This window comes from Ictidomys tridecemlineatus, chromosome 1 (assembly GCF_052094955.1).
Source record: "Ictidomys tridecemlineatus isolate mIctTri1 chromosome 1, mIctTri1.hap1, whole genome shotgun sequence".
Lineage (NCBI taxonomy): Eukaryota > Metazoa > Chordata > Mammalia > Rodentia > Sciuridae > Ictidomys > Ictidomys tridecemlineatus.
The window spans coordinates 240,365,735-240,382,447 of record NC_135477.1 but is presented as its reverse complement, the minus strand read 5'-3'; the positions used below and the strand labels follow the sequence as shown (position 1 = coordinate 240,382,447).

Below are 16,713 nucleotides of genomic sequence, written 5' to 3'. Positions count from 1 at the left end.
CTCCAGTTAGTTAAGAAAATAAGTTGACTCATGAGTTGACACTGCTTTGCCCTCTTTGGTCCACACTTCATCTGTTCAGGAAGCTATTCAAGAAGCCTTCAACTGTCTGAGGACATGTGGACAAGCCATAAAAACCCTATGCTGGTTGCACCAAGGCATTTGTGTTGGCCAAAGCTAAGACTATTCTCATTCCTTTGGGGATTGGCAGTGACTCTCACCCAGGATGACCAGAATCTAACCAGCAGTCCCTGACTTCCAATCAGACCAAACCAGCCAGAGCACCACAGTTCTATGTAGAGGCCTATATTTGGTTGTTTATATTGCTCTAAGGAACAATCTATGCAGTGGCTTGCTGAAATTCTAGTTCCCTTCACTTGGCTTTATGGATCCCATTTCACAAGCTTCCCCCTCCCTCAGATTCTAGCATTGGAAGAAGGCACAATTGAGACACGTTCTGCTTAAATTTCACGTGCTACTTCCTAGAACTTTATTGTATTAGATATTAGAGGGGAAAGTTCATTTACATAGGTTAGAAAACACCTTATTACAAAAGTATACAACAAACACTGAATATTCTTGCCCAGATAAGATATAGCGATAAGAGTCTCTAACTTGCAACAGAAGACATTTGACCTTACAAAAAACTCCTCACCTTCAAGGAGGTGGGGGGAGAGGTGATGAAACAGGAAGGCTAAAAGGCTAGTAGCATGATTTATGGTTGGATCTGGAATGTCCCCCTAAAGCTCATGTGTTGAATGCATGATTCCCAATGCAGCAAGGTTTAGACGGAACTTTTAGGCAAAGGTTGGATCAAGAGGGATTAACCTTGTTGATGGATTAATCCATTAATAGATGAATGGACTACTGGGAGGTGAGGTCTAGTTGGAAGAGGTGGGACATTGGGGGTGTGTCCTGGAAGAATTTATCTTCTCCCTGGCCCCTTCCTCTCTCTCTCTGCTTCCTGGTTGCCAGAAACTGGGGAGATCCTCCACCATGACCTGCCACCATGATGTTTTGCCTCAACTCAAGCCCAGAAAAAGGGAGCCAGCTGATCGCAGACTGAATCCTCAGAAACTGTGAGCCACCATAAACCTTGCCTCCTCCAATTTGTTCTTGTTGGGTATTTTCATCACAGCAATGAAAAGTTGACTAACATAGCTTGCTTTTCCATAAATGCACAAGACACTAAGATGGGTGTGAGTGTGGAAGGCTGGGAGGCGGAGACCATGACGGCCTTCCCTCATGAGTGAGTGTGGTTATTGACAGCTGGAAAAGGAGGTCCCCCAGTGGTGAGAGAGCACTTCCTGGAGCAGGAGACTTACAACCTCTGCTTGAATCCATCCAGCTTTTTCAACAAACTTTGACTACTTACTGTGTATGAGGCATTATTCTAGAAGCTGAGATGAAACAACTAACAGAATAGACAGAAATGAAACAGACTCACATGTATCCACACAGAGGCGTTAATAGTGTTTTTATTTGGATGGCAGAATTATTATTGGTCTTTACCCCCTTTGGATCCATCCATTTTTTCTAATTTTTGTATAATAAAATTTATTAATATGAATATGATTAAAATGATTCAATATTTAACTATTTAAGTATTAATAAATACTTTTAAAAGAAGGCACTGAAATATGTGAAACAATGAACACCTCTAGGACTTTCAGTATCTAATCAAATTATGAAGGTGGAGCCAGGCATGGTGGCTCATGCCTATAATCCCAGTGACTCAGGAGGCTGAGGCAGGAGGATCACAAGTTCAAGGCTAGCCTCAGCAACTTAGTGAGGCCCTAAACAACTGAATAAGACCCTTCTCAATGTGAAAAATAAAAAGGGATGGGGATGTGGCTCAGTGGTAGAGTACTCCTAGGTTCATACTCCAGTGAACTCGGGGATAAGGGACACTAAGTTACCTGGTATGCTCTCTTCCCCCAGTGACCGTGGACCTGAAAGTACCCCAGGTAAAAAGGAGCTAGAAACAGAAATGGCTCACAATCTGCTGCTTCCTGTAACATGGAGCTTCTTATGCTACCCGAAGGAGAATTTAACCACTATTAAGCTTTTTTGGTAAGTTCGTTAAAACCCTCTGGAATAATTTTAATCTATCCTTAGCCTTAATAATTATACATACAAAAAGGGAGAAAGAGAATAGAGTGTTTTTACATTACGATCTTTTCCTGTTCAAATAAAAAGGAGAAAAACTTTTTTTTTCAGAATTAGCATCAAGATAATATTGGAAGAGAGAATAAATGTCAAAAGTAAAAAGACTTGCATGACTCATTTCAATGATATCAATATCAAAGGCATTTTTTCCTTTCCTCCTCTGCCCACTTTGGAAATGAATTGAGATCCTCTCTTGGACACCAGCTATGATAGAAAGATTTTTTTTTTTTTTAACCTAGTGAGGATGTGACAGGCTTACTCCTGACCCTCCTCTGGCCAGTAAACATGGGTAGGACAAGTACTACCCTAGGTTTGAAAGAAGCCCAGCTTACAACTTCACCTGAATCTCAAGGAACTGATAAAGTTCCAGCGCATATGCAAGACTTAGAAATGGAGACCTTAAAGTGGAAACAAGATCAGAACAGGGTCAAGTGGACAACAAACCCGTAGCCCTTAAAAGGACCATTCTTCATGGTTTAACTATGGCAAAGAAAACATAAGCTCTTTAAAAAGGAACTCCCTCAGAAAGTTCCAGGCAGATCCAGTTCCATGGGCTCTGGAGACCAGCCCTTCTTATTGCTTGAGGCCGCATTAGTGCCTCGTTGTCTGTGCTAAGGGTCATAAAACAGCCACAATTAAAGGGAAAAAAAAATGCGATAACCAGGACAGAAAGCACCACAGTTCATATAGCTAGAGCCAATTAACTGAGTCTAGAAATATTTATATCATTTTCTTGCCTACAGCCTTTCAAAATGAGGTGACGGATGGCTGAAGGGACAGGCGAATGAACTAGATGTCCTAAAAAACCTGGAGGCCGCCATGCCTGTTTCCAAATGAGCCTTTCACTGGTTTTTAAAGCAATAACTTTTGCTATTTCCATGAGAAATATTTTGATTATTTTCAATAGGCTAGGCATCATGTAGGATACATAACAGAAAACTAAGACAGAGTTCACACAAGTTGAAAAGAAAAGGTAGGTGGCAATAGCAGCAGGATAGAATCAAATATGAAAGTATATCAAAGGACTGAGGATATAGCTCAGTGATCAAGCGCCTGCCTAGCATGCATGAGGCCCTGGTTGGAGCCCCCTGTACTGCCAAACATACAAACAGAAAAAAATATATAGATTGAAGCTAAAGGGATTCAGAAGAGGTCTAGATCAATAAATATAAAACTCACTCAGGGGAAAAGAGTACTAATACTATTCATGTAACATTCTCCCAAGGAAAGGATGGACTGGTTAATCTAAAAGAATATTTGAAAGAGTTGCTGAATTTACTTAGAAGCCTACTTTTTTTTTTTATCCACAAACACCAAATAACATGGCAGAGAAATTACTAAATAGATGGATAGAGAGATAATAGAAACAATGGCTATATTTTGACTCACCTCTTGCAGACGCCTTCAGAGACCAAGTGGGTAACTCTGATCGACAGCCTCTGTGGCAGGCCCTGCTCATATCACATATATGCTTTACTTAGTCCTTGCCACAATCCTCTAAGGAGAGACAATATTATCCCATTGGACAGGTGAAGAAAGAGAGTCCCCAGCAAGTTAAGGCTTTGCAAGTTCAGTGGCAAAAGTCACATAACCAGGAAGTGGTACAGAAGGGACTCCTCAGCCCCAGCCCTTTACCATTCCCTCCTGGGACAGACCTGAGTGCAGGGGGCACAGCAGTGCAGAGGCCCAACTCCCTTGATAGTAAACAGCAATTACTGGGCTCCAGCAAACCAGTGCCAGGTCATAACACAAGAAGGCAGGCACATTTTTTAAAAATCCCTAAAAAAACCAAAACCCTTTTAACTGTGAAATTCCTTGATTTTCAAATATTGACAATAAATTCAGTCAAAATATAAAAAGGAACCACACTTCAAACCCAACAGAACCATCTGCCGCAAGCTTAGCCCATGTGCTTCCCAAGGGCAACCTCTGCCTTATGCTTCGCCGGGGATCATTTCATTTGCGTTACTTCACATTTCACAACACCCCCGTGAAAGAAGCTTCAGGAGGTCTGATGTATGGATGCAGAACCTATGATTTCAGAATAAATGACTTTCTGCAAATGCACTTACTTACAAGGAAAAAAAAGTTATTTCCAAGCCCTCAGAGCAAAGCTGGGCTACCTGAGCCCCACCAGACATTGGACAGAGCCCTGCCCCCTGCAGTTTGCTGGAGAAAGCTGTCCTTTAACCTATAGGAGGCTTCTTTTTCCCAAAGAAAGTAGCCCTCCCTAGGCAGGGTCATGGGTTCAGCATTCGCTGATTGATGCACCTCATATTTAACGAATGTGTGTCTGAAAGAATGAACCAGATCCTTCCAAGAGCAACCTTCCTCAAGAGAGTGTTGCAGATAGCACAAGAATGGCACCGAGGTGGGCAGCACTCCAAGGGGAGAGCATGCACCTAAAGGAAGCAAAGGCAATGCACTGTGTGTCAAGTTTGCCAAGAACTGGCCCTGGTGGGTCTGTTCTTTTCCTGAGAGACTCAGCAATGAGTGGGACTTGGACTACCCAGTGGTTTCCCCAAAGCTCCCAGGCAGTAAGAGAGGGAAGGCTGGGTGGGTGCTGGATTCTCTGACTCCATGTCTTTTTTATTGTGGGCCAAGCCCTTGTTTACGACAAACCAAAGTTCCGGCTCTGGATTCAAATTCGCTATGGAGCTATTGGTGCCCATGTACAAGACCCTTATGAAAATTCTGAGAGGAGCTTCTTTTCTGGAAGGGAGTGGAGGTGGAGAGCTGGTGTAGTGGCACAGACCTGTAATCCCAGTGACTCAGGAGGCTGAGGCAGGAAGGTCACAAATTCAAGGTCAGCCAGGGCAACTTAAAGAGACACTGTCTCAAAATAAAATAAAAAGGGCTGTAGATGGAGCTTCGTGGTAGAGGGCCTCTGGGTTCAATTCTCAGTCTCTCTCTCTCTCCCTCTCTCTCTCTCTCTCATACCCACACACACACACAAATACAGGATGGCAGGGGTAGATAGGGGTAAGAAAAGGGGGAAGGAGAGGAGGAGGAGGGAATCCTCCTAACTAAATAAATCAATTTCCATTTCCAAAAGGAAAAAAAAAAACCTGTGCAAAATAGAGAAATACATAAGGAAAATAAAGTTGCCCATAATCTCACCAACCAGAGATGACCACAATGTTAGATTTCTTTAATCTTTTTCCGAAGTGTGTATGAGTATGTGTGTAGTATTTTACGCTCAGTTAAGATCATTTTACATATGCAATATTTAAGCTTGTATTTTCACTTCTTTTATCTTAAGCATTTTTTTTAAATTTTTTAAAAAATATTTATTTCTTTCTTTATTTTAGTTTTCGGCGGACACAACATCTTTGCTGGTATGTGGTGCTAAGGATCGAACCCGGGCCGCACACATGCCAGGCGAGCGTGCTACCGCTTGAGCCACATCCCCAGCCCCTTAAGCATTTCATTACATCATTATAATTCTTCAAAGTCTAACATCTTAATAACTTTATAATGCTATGACAAACAGACCACCATATTTATTAATTATCTGTTGCTGGGAATTTAGGTTATGATTCATTTTTTATAATCATAAATGATACCTCAATGAATATAAAAACTGTCTTTATTTTGGATTGGTTTTTTTTTTTTTTTTTTTTTTTTTTGGTGCTGGGGATTGAACCCAGGGCCTTGTGCATGGGAGGCAAGCACTCTACCAACTGAGCTATATCCCCAGCCCTGGGATTGGTTCTTAAACATGTATTTATAGAAATTGAATTAGTAGGTGACTAGTAGGTGTTCCTGGGTACATACTACAAACACGTTTCCAAAAAGGTTGCAGCATTTCACACTAAAATTGCATAATTTTAAAAAACATTTGTCCCTTATTCTCCTTTAACTTCAGAGCCAACAGCTCTTCTGAAGGGATGGGGTTCTCTCCCCTTGTGTCACCAAACAATACTTAGGCAATGGCTGCAGATGTGTCCTTCCCAAAGAAGCTTTCATTTCATTTCATTTCATTTTTTGATGAACAAATAAACATGCAACACTTGCTAAGAGAGGCAGAAATGCACTTTCTTGTTTTTAAAGAGCCTCTGGTGAGTGGGCTGTTGTGAAGTTCCGTGGAACGGCTGAGCTTATCCCAGCCATATAAATCAAGGCGAACGGGCCTGAAGGAGAAGCATTCCATTTGAAATGGCAGCAGCGGTTTAGAGCTGTGTGGCCAAAATGCCCATTAGCTGTTTGTCAGGAGTATTTTTAGAAAGTGCAAAACCAGGCTGTAAGGAGAACTGGTACGTCAGTGTCACCCTCTCCCCAGGAATCCGCCTGCAGCTTCAGAAGCCTCCTGGAGTCCCTGCATCTTCTGCACTGATAAATCCAGTACTCCCTCCCCTGAAACAAAGCAAAGACCTCAACGGAACAAGGACACACCTCTGCCCAGATGCCCCTGCAAGGATCATCAAGGTGCTTACTTACAAGGTGCAGGTAAAAAATTTCTGTTATCAGACCCTGCAGACGTGAGAAAGTTTGAGGTTAAAGCTGAGGACCCCATCTGTGGAGAGGAGGACCATCCTTTTCTGAGCTCTCTGGAACAAAATGGTTCTAGGACACAGTCCCATGATCTAAATGCATCATGGATTTCATACCTTGAAATCTTGGCAACACTCTAAAAAATGTGATTTCTGTGGCTGATCTTCAAGACTGCTGTCTTCCATGGTGATTGAAGATTGTACTTAGTAGACCTGGTGGCTCTGAGCCTCAGTTTTCTCATCAGAAAAAGTGGGGCCTCTGCCAATGGCTGCCTCTCACGGGTTTTGAGAGAATTAAATGAAATGATCCACATAAAACAGTGAGCAGAACACCTGGTCTAAAAAGAGCAAATGCTAATTTTAATTTGCATGGTCATGGTATAGTTCAAAAGCAGATTTATCCAGCTATAAATTATCAACACACTTCCCTTCTGGATACCACTGCTTTCTACAACCCCCCCCCCAGGAGGAAGAGAAAAAAAATGAGATGAAATCTAAAGAGATGCATCTGCATTATTTTAGCCTTTCCTATAAGTCACAGAAGGGAGGAGGAATTTATAACAGTAGCTAAAAATGATATTATTGAATGACCTGTGGTTATTCCAGGTCCCATTTAGCATCTCTCAGAGGATATGTGCCATACAAAGGGCGTACCTGACTGTGAACTTATAGCTGCAAGATTCTCTGGACCTTATTTTCCTCTATTCCAATAAGGAAGGCTGCCCTGAAGTTCCATGAAATAGGTCAGTCCATCCTAGCCCTAAGGTGAAGGTGACCATACCATTGGCTTAGCACCATAGACCTAGGTCTAGTCTGCCAAATTTTATAATTTCTCCTTTGTGATAAAATAAGATGACAGAATTAGAGGTCATCCCTAAACTTCTTTTCAATCATGTGATTGTATGCGGTGCTATCCTTAAAGCAATTTTGAGATCTAAAATATTTTTCCCTGTAAATCTTGTCCAAGTCTCCTTGCAGTTGCTCACTTCAAGGTGAGTTGATGAATCCAAGAAGGCTAAACAGTAAAATGAAACAAGGTTGTAAGGCTGCAGTCGACTTGTGGGATTCAGTGTAAAAATCTTGCATCAAGTGAGGTTGAGTCCCAGGCATCTCCTGAACAGCTTCTCTTACCTTAATGTGGCACCCACCAGCCCTCCACAGACTTTCAGGCAGAAGATGAGCAACAATAGAAAGATAAGCCAAAACCAAGGAAGTCTATTGATTATTTTAATGATATTCTCTTGTTTTGACTTACACACTTATCAAAAATCACTAAATGTTTTGTTGAAGAGTATTTTCTCTCTAGGAAATAATTAACAACCCAAATAGCAAAACACAAGATCCTATCAACATCTCCTCCATTTTCGATAATTTGATTTAGTACATTCCAGTCACCAGAGTGGACCACCTTAACAATTTCTTTCCTGAAACTGCTACTTTGGAGCGACTTTGTGTGCTTTACAACTTGGGATTTTTTTTTAAATGGGTAATGGAAGGTCATTACTGGGCTCTTCCTGCTGATTTCCAGCAGGCTGGTAAGCCTCCATCAAGCTATATGCTCTTATTGCTTGTACTTCAGCGAGTCAGAGGTACTGGACTTAAAAAAGCATCAAGATCTATCTATGTACCAGGAGAAGGGAGGAAAGGGAGAGCACTAAATGTCCCTCTCATGCCTTCCCAAATGAGGACACTAGGCAAAAACAGTGCTTGAGCTATGCCAGGACAAGTTCAGAACTAGTCCCTCAGCCCATCCCTCCAGTCCAGTGGCCACTTTGACAGCCCCCCGCCCCCTCCCAGCCCTCCTCCTACTTTGGAGCTGTCTCCATGCCCTTCCACCAGTGCTCACAGAGAGACTGAGAGCTCCATCTAAATATATCTGATGGTTCCAACTGACCTGGCCAAACAGGTCCAGCTGACCTATTTCAATCACTCAGAGCCCTTGGAGGCAACCGATAGAAACCGGACCTGGGGAGCAGAGCAGAGAAGGGGGTTTACTCATGCATGTGGACGCAGAGGCCCAGGAGGAAGAGGGATAGTGGGATTTGTTATGAGAAATATATCTTGGCTGTTTTCCCTGTTTCCTGGCACACAGCTCCACAAAACCCTTGAGTTTCCACAGTCAGTGTCTTTTTGCAGGCTAAGGAGATGCCTGGATCCTGGGTAGCCAAGGGACGAGGGATGGCTCTGAGAACCAATCTCTGGGGAAGGGAGAGGGGCTGAGAGTTGAATTGATCACAAGTGGCCAATGATTTATTCAATCATTCCTATACAATGAAACCTCCATAAAACCCCCAAAGGACAGGGTTTAAAGAACTTCTGCATTGCTTCATCTGTGGAAGTTCTAAGAGGGGGTGCACCCCAGGAAGGTATGCCCATCTTATCCTACCCATCTCCTTATCTTGCTGTTCATCTGTATCCTTCATCATATCTTTTATAATAAAATAAACTGGTAAACAGAAGTAAATATTTCCCTGAGTTCTGTGAGCCATCCTGTCAAATTATTAATCTAAGCAGGAAGTCACGGGGACCCCAGATTTATAGACAGAGAGTCAGAAGCACTGGTAAGAACCTGAGGCTTGTGAAGGCATCTGAAGTAGTTCTGTGGAACTAAGTGCTCCAACTGTGGGGCACTCAGTTGATGTCATTCATATTAAGAAACTTACACTTGGTCACTGAAGTGTTCCATTGTTCTGTTGAATGAGAACATGGTAGGAGAAAACAGTTCCTTTGTTTCTCCCACATCACAGGACTGGAGGTAGCTCCCAGAACAGTGGGATCCATGTATTCTCCACCAGGAATCTTGACTTCTCTGTCTTTGGTGCTGGTGTCATTCCCATTTGACCCACACAGTAGCAAAAACACCCACCAACAACCCCACACTTCTATCCTAACAACTTAGATATCCCAGCTGAGGTCGAGTGCCTTTTCCCCAGTGGTTCTAGGAAAACTCTCAGGTTAGAGGCCTTGTCTGACTCGAGTCACGTGCCTATTGCTTAACCAGTCCCTGACATGTGCCTGCTCTGGGAGCAGAGGGTACATCAGACCCCCGCACAGAGCATGCACCAAGAGTGAGGAGGGATGTGCTCTATAGCCAAAGAAGGGGGAGAAGATGCCAGGGAGAAAGAAACCAAAGACACCCCAAACGAAAGGCTTAGGGTATCCAACTTAACCCCCAGCATTTCTCCTTCCTCAGTTTGATGTATACTAAATAATATTTGAAACTCTTTTAAGTCACAAAGAGTGGCTCCCGATCAAGGATCAGAACATGACCAGCACCTGCAGGGTGGCCGGCGAGATCCCTTCTAGGTGTGTACTATCGAAAAGTAGCCAATATCCTGCCTTTTGTTGAATTTTATATAAACAGAACTGTACAACAGGCACTATTTTGTGATGGATGCTTTTCTGTATGTCTATTATACTTCAATAAATGACTTACTTTAAAAAAGAGATGCTCCGAATATTTTCCTACCCTATCAACATCTTGAATTGTGCAACTTTCAAGGACTTCCTCAGCTTTCTCAAAAATGGCCTTCCCTCCAAACGAGACAATTCCTAGATAGCAGTTTAGGCTTGAAAATACCTTGGGAGCTCAAACATGCAAAACAAGATATTTTCCCTTGAATAGAAATAAAACAAAGAAATTCACTTTAGACCGATTATGATATACACAACCTTGAGTAGACACACCAGCATTTGAAGGCCTCACAACCAGCTACTTCATTTAGGCAGAATCAGCAATTGCTGGCTCATGACAGTTATTGTCAGTAGGACTATCACCCAATTATCCACCCTTTTGTTCCTTGCCTCAAAGTTTCTTTCTCCTTTCAAAGCAAGCATGCATTGAATATTTTTTGTTGTTGTTTTTGTTTTGCAGTATTGGGGCTTAAACCCAGGGCCTCAAGTGTGCTAGGCAAGTGCTCTACTTCTGAGCTAGATCTCCAGCCCACACTGAATGGTCTAAAATGTTTTTCAAGTATAAATAACTTCATGGTCCACATCATGACACAGCTGAAGACTTTCTCATTTTATGACTCGTGTGAGGACCTCTCCTTCCCCCAAATACTGATTCTCTAGGTCTATCATATGTAAGAACTCCCAGGTATAGATTTTTCATCAATCCCATCCCCTTTCTCACAACACACACACACACACACACACACACACACACACACACACACACACATATATATATACACACATACACAACTGAGAATTTGGTTTCCTGGAATAGATTTTTCTCCCTTGGCTTCAGCAGAGCAGTGAGCTGCCCCTCTCCTGCATCCCAACTCAAGAGAGATGCACTTCATGTCAGAGTCACATGCTGATCCAGTCAGGTCCTGCAGAAAGAGCAGGGTGCATGCACAAAATGCCGATACTGACTCAAGCAACTCTTTAAACAGCTGCTCCTCATGGGGTCTAAAATTAGAGGACAATGAGAAATAATTCATCCCTGCAGCTAAGATGTAAGATAGAATTTCCATTCCTTAAGAGGAATGAAGAGTTTTCACTCCTCCTCAAACACTAAACCTTGCCAGAAGTACACAGGAGTCGAGGAAAATCAAACTGCAAATAGTTATTATCCAACACCTCTGGGTATGACACTGGAGGTGCCAAGGGTGACAAGACACACCCTCTGTCGACTTCGAATCTAGCATCTCTTTGGGTGAAGACATGCCTATTAAAAACAGACCTCTCTGTTTTGTAGATGCAGCCCTCAGGTGAAGAGCAATTGCTCTTACATTGATAGGGGTATGAAAAGAGCTGGGGACAGACCTCTAACTTCTAACCTCACACTCCTTCAGTATACAGTGCCCAAAGCAGCTCCTGTAGGTGGACAGGAGAAGTCCAAACACCATCTCTAACCTGTGCAGACTATGTGATCCTGATAAGATGCTAAACCTTTGCAGATCTCACTTTTCCATCTGTAAAATGGGTGTCAAGCCACTTATTTTGCAGGGTGCTTGTGAGCATCAAATAAGACCTAATGCTATATATTAATATATGAATATATATAATTACATGTTAGTATATATAAATCAAATTAGATATCTAAATAGACCAGAGAAGATGCACATTGCATAATAGGTATGAGATAATACCAAATGATATAGAAATAAAGCAAGAATTCATAAAAATTGCCATGGACTGGAGGCTGAGGCTGCTGCATACGCTATCTTGATCCCCACAACAACCACCTTATCAAATGCAGTCTCATTTCATGGACATTGACTTTGTTAAGGTAAACTAATCTTTGCAACCAAGAAGTATATAAATCTCTGAATTTTCCCAGGCTAGATAAATGCTAAAAAGAAGCCTCATATTAATGTGGTCACGATCATCTTTGTCCCACACAAGGAATGTCCAGAAACAAGGCTCTTCAATATTTGGGCAGTCAGATGACTTGCATAAATGCATTTGTGTTTCGCATTTAGCTTGAAGTACTTGGCTCTTCCCTGTCCTCCTCCTCTGAATTCTTTCTACCTATCCTGTTTATTATTTCTGTTAGGGCAGTTTTTCTTAAGAGGTGTGTGCATAGGGCATGGATTTTGCTCCCAGGGGACATTGGGCAATGTCTGCCGATGTATTCAGTCATCATGAGCATGTGTCTGTGTGTGTGTTTGTGTGCATGCATATTCATGTATCTCAGAATCATGGAGTCGGGTGTTGTTGTGCTATTGGTACCTGGTGGGTGGAAGCCAGAAGATGTTGCCAAATGGACAGGACAGTCCACTGCTCCCACAGCAAAGAATTATCCCACCCAAAATGTCACTAGTACTGAAGTTAAAAAAAATCCTGCTGTAGGGGTAGAGATGGAATCGGATTTCTTTGACCCATAGACATTCAGTAACTGCCTCCTAGTTGATCGTGGGATGCTGGCCTGCATATCTGCAGTGGGAGATGTTACTGCAGGAAAGAAGTTCAACCAACCACACTCTCAGAGTGACCCAAAAGACATCTCACCAAGATGCACAACTCAGCGCCCGTCCTCTGCAAGGCAGTCCTCCCTTGGCTCCTTACTATTTGAATGATAGATAGCTTTCTGGACCAAGCATGTGCTTCAGACCACAGTGCAGTGGGCAGGGCAAAGCCTTATACAGGATGGTCACTCCCAGCCTCAGCATCCGGCCTTCCCTGCCTACCCCCCAGTATTCCCCTAGGGAAGTCTTCTGCTGAGAGGAATAAAAACTTTTTCAGGCAACATTTTTTTTTAATTTTTAAAAAATTTGTTCTTTTTACATAGACATGACAGTAGAATGTGTTTTGACATAGATATATGGAGTGTAAGTTATTCTAATTAGGATCCCATTTTGTGGTTGAACATGATGTGGAGTTACACTGGTCATGTGTTCATATATGAACATAGGAAAGCTATGTCTGATTCATTCTGCCGTCTTTCCTATTCCATCCCTTCCCTTCCTTCCCCGGTGTCTAATCCAATGCACTTCTATCCCACTTATTGTGGGTTAGCATTCACATATCAGAGAGAACATCCGGCCTTTGGTTTTGGGGGATTGGCTTATTTCACTCAGCATGATAATCTCCAGTCCCATCTGTTTACCAGCAAATGCCATAATTTCATTCTTCTTTATGGCTGAGTAACATTCCACTGTGTATATACACCACATTTTCTTTATCCATTCATCTGTTGTAGAGCACCTAGGTTGGTTCCCTATTTTAGCTATTGTGAATTGAGCTGCCTATAAACATTGATGTGGCTGTGTCACTATAGTATGCTGATTTTATGTTCTTTGGGTATAAACCGAGGAGTGGGATAACTGTGTCAAATGGTGGTTCCATTACAAGTTTTCCAAGAATTCGCCATACTGCTTTCCATATTGGCTGCACCAATCTGCAGCCCACCAGCAATGTATGAGTGTGCCTTTTCCCCCACATCCTTGCCAGGCAATGTTTTTGATCTGGCTTCCTCATGTTCAAGTTAACCTTCCTCTTTCCAAATGAAGCTATGGCATGTTGGGCGATGCCTCTACTACGTACTTATAGTTGGCCACAGACAGCCACAAACATCGACTTGGTAACCCTGAAAGATAACCTAGAGCAGGGACCTCAGCTAACATTCTATAAATTAGCAAAGGGAAACTCAGGACAGAGTGAATTTCCTGAAGTTATACAGCTCAGGGGAGGAAGGAGCTCAAAAGCTGCATCCCAGCCTCCAAGTTCAATGCTCTTTCCACTGCATTACACACCTGCAGGGCAGACCCAGGAGAGCTGCTTCACCTCTACTACCCATGCAGCAGGGAGTGGAGACCCAGACAGCTGGGAAGGAACCGGTGAGTCAGGCTGGTCTGAGACTTGGTTGGATGGAATGTGGGTCATCTGAAGATGGCTGCCTTCACTGAGCAGGGCTAGGGGCAGCTCAGAGCCTGGGGACACCCTGGGGTCTGCTGTTGGGAGGGCTGCAGCCTGGGAGAACTCTGAGAGGACAGTGGTAACCTCCCCAGCGAAAGTCCCCCTCCAAGGGGAGCAGAGGGCTTGGAGGTCCTAAATTGCTTGGCTCCTTCCAGAAATACTTGCTGAGCACTTTCAGGCCAGATGCTGTGGGTACAGGCTGATAAGATCTCCACCTCCTCAGAACACAGATTCTAGAAGGAGAGGTACATAATAAGTAAACCCAAAATAGACAGATTATTGCGTTAAATGCCAGGAGAGAAATAAACAGGGTCTACAATAAGAAAATACCAGTTTAGGGGAGGGCAGGGCACGATGTAGACAAAAGATGAGGGATGCTCTCAGAGGAAATGACATTTCAGCAGAAACCTAATAGCTAAGAAGAACCCAGCTGTGCAGAGCAGAGGACGGAATCGTCAGAGCCCACGGGCACGCCTGAGGCAAGGCTGGAAGGCCACCTGTGGCTGCTAGCTGGCCAAGGGTGAGAGGGAGGGGACCACCAAACCATGTGGTCAGGGCCACCTTGCGAAAGGCCTTGTTTTGTCTAAAAGCAATGAGAAACCAGCACTGGGGAGTCAGATGCAGCAGACAAGCTTCTGTTTGTAAGTCTCACTTGGCTACAGGGAGAGAAGTGGCCTTAAGGAGACCAGTAATGGGGACTGTTCAGGCTGGGGCGGGGACCCTGCATAAGGACGCGGTAGTGCACCTGGGGGGGGAGGAGACAAATCCCAGATGAACTGCAGGCAGAGCCTATGGACTTGCTGATGTCCAGGAGGTAAGAGAGGGGAGCAAAGGCTGTGAGTTATATATCTGACTTAAGGTAATCACAAAGTGATAGCATTTACCAAGCCTGAGAAACAGATTTAGGGGGAAGGTTAGCCCCTATTCCTACTCTCTAAAGCCAACCTCGGACTCATATTATCATTCTAGCAGGGCAGCACAGAGCACACCTGTAATCCAAGCTACTCAGGAGGCTGAGGCAGGAGGATCACAACTTGGAGGCCAGTCTGAACAACTCAACAAGACCCAGTCTCAAAATAAAAATACATAAAAGGTTGGGGGTATAGCTCAGGGGTAGAGCACCCCAGGTTCAATCCCCAGTATGGGGGAAAAAAATATTTATTGACCAAATACAATTTCAAAGAACTGCTACTAAAACTCACTTTTTAGGGAATGTAAGATAAAGAAATCAGGGGAAAAAAAATCACAAAATGGTAGGCATAATTTGATGGCATTAGAGGTCTTTTTAAAAGATAAAGTATAAAACAGGTGCTAGTGATGGAAAGATTTGTATTTTCCATTTACACTTAACTTAAAAAGAAAGAAAAATAACAAAGAGAAGGAAGAGAGAAAACAGAAGCACTCCTTTGGAGTCAAGTTTTGTATTTCCAAAAAGCCCTTCTGAAAACACGCTGTGCACTTCCTAATGGGAGCCATGACCTATCAGGACACCTGCAGGGAGCACAGTTGGGAGGAAAAAAGACACCACCCAAGTCAGTTGCTCAGCTAGTCCAGCAGAGGATGCCCCGAGCACTTTCCAGGCAGCTCCTACGTGAGTCCCCATAAACATATGCAGATTCCAACCCGCCTTTTCTTCTTGCTTCATCAGTTTTCATTTTCTGAACTTGGCACACTCACAGTAGAGGCAAGTTAGTCAGACAGCTGGGGGGGGGTCTAATTTAACTCCAAGATGTCCCCCTTTGGTTTATCCATCCACATGAGCTCAATCCTCAATCACCTCCTCCAGGAAGTCTTCCCTCATTATCCACATGCTGTGAGCGGCCCCTCTCCTGGTCCCCACCGTGCCTAAGCGTGTTATCAATAATAGCATTTTCCCACTCTGTTTGCAGAATTTCCCATCTGATGATCCCATAGATCTTTAAGATAGAAGTCAGAAGCTCGCTCTCCTGCCTTCTCCTGCAGCTATGGTACAGTCATGTGACCTGGGCTCTGCCAATCAGAAGCGAAAGGCACCAAGCAGTGGCTGTCTTTGGACGCCATTTTTGGCAAAGGTGGCTGGAGGTATCCAACTTTCTGAGACAGGGGCAACAAAGGATCTTTGCTATGGTCTGAATATAGTTTGTCCCGGACCAAAACTCACTGAGGCTTAATTCATCTAGATGGCAGTGTTGGAGGTGGGACCTACAGGAAGGTGTTTGGGTCATGGGGGTGGATATTAATGCAATTTTGTGTGAGTGAGTGCTCCCTCTCATAGGATTGGATTAGTTACCATTCAATGGAGGGGGTCAGGCCCAAGGCTCGTACATCTATACTCATATGAAGTTAGTTGGCCACCTTGGCTTTCTCTTGCTTCCTCTCTGAGCATCATGTGACTTCTCTTGGCACTTGCCTACTTACCTTCTAATTTCTTGCCTGAGTTGAAGCAGCACGGGGCCCTCACCAGAAGCAAGCATATGTTGAAGCCATGCTTTTGCACCTCCAAGGGCCATCCAGCCAAAATAAAATTTTCTTTATAAATGACCCAATCTCAAGTGTTCTGTTATAGCAACAAAAAAAAAAAACAGACTCAGACATCTTAAAATGCTGTCTTGTACTCAGCATCAAACATTGTTGGCTAGGCATCAATGAGCTCAGGAAGGTTTCCACTAGAACAGCGCTTTTGCCTGCATTTGCTTTTATGTGAGTC

At 43.4% G+C, this 16,713-nt stretch overlaps 1 protein-coding gene across 10 annotated transcripts in view; it reads right to left on the bottom strand.

The window, feature by feature from the left end:
• Pdzd2 (PDZ domain containing 2) overlaps nt 1-16,713 on the bottom strand; it is a 354,997-nt gene that overhangs the window by 271,741 nt on the left and 66,543 nt on the right. For 6 of the 10 annotated variants that reach the window (XM_078017014.1, XM_078017007.1, XM_078017036.1 and 3 more), the window contains exon 3: nt 16,425-16,563. The exons of the other annotated variants lie outside the window; for them this stretch is intronic. The gene's annotated coding sequence lies outside the window, so the exon portion shown is untranslated. The remainder of the gene's footprint in view (nt 1-16,424; nt 16,564-16,713) is intronic. 10 annotated transcript variants of the gene reach the window in all.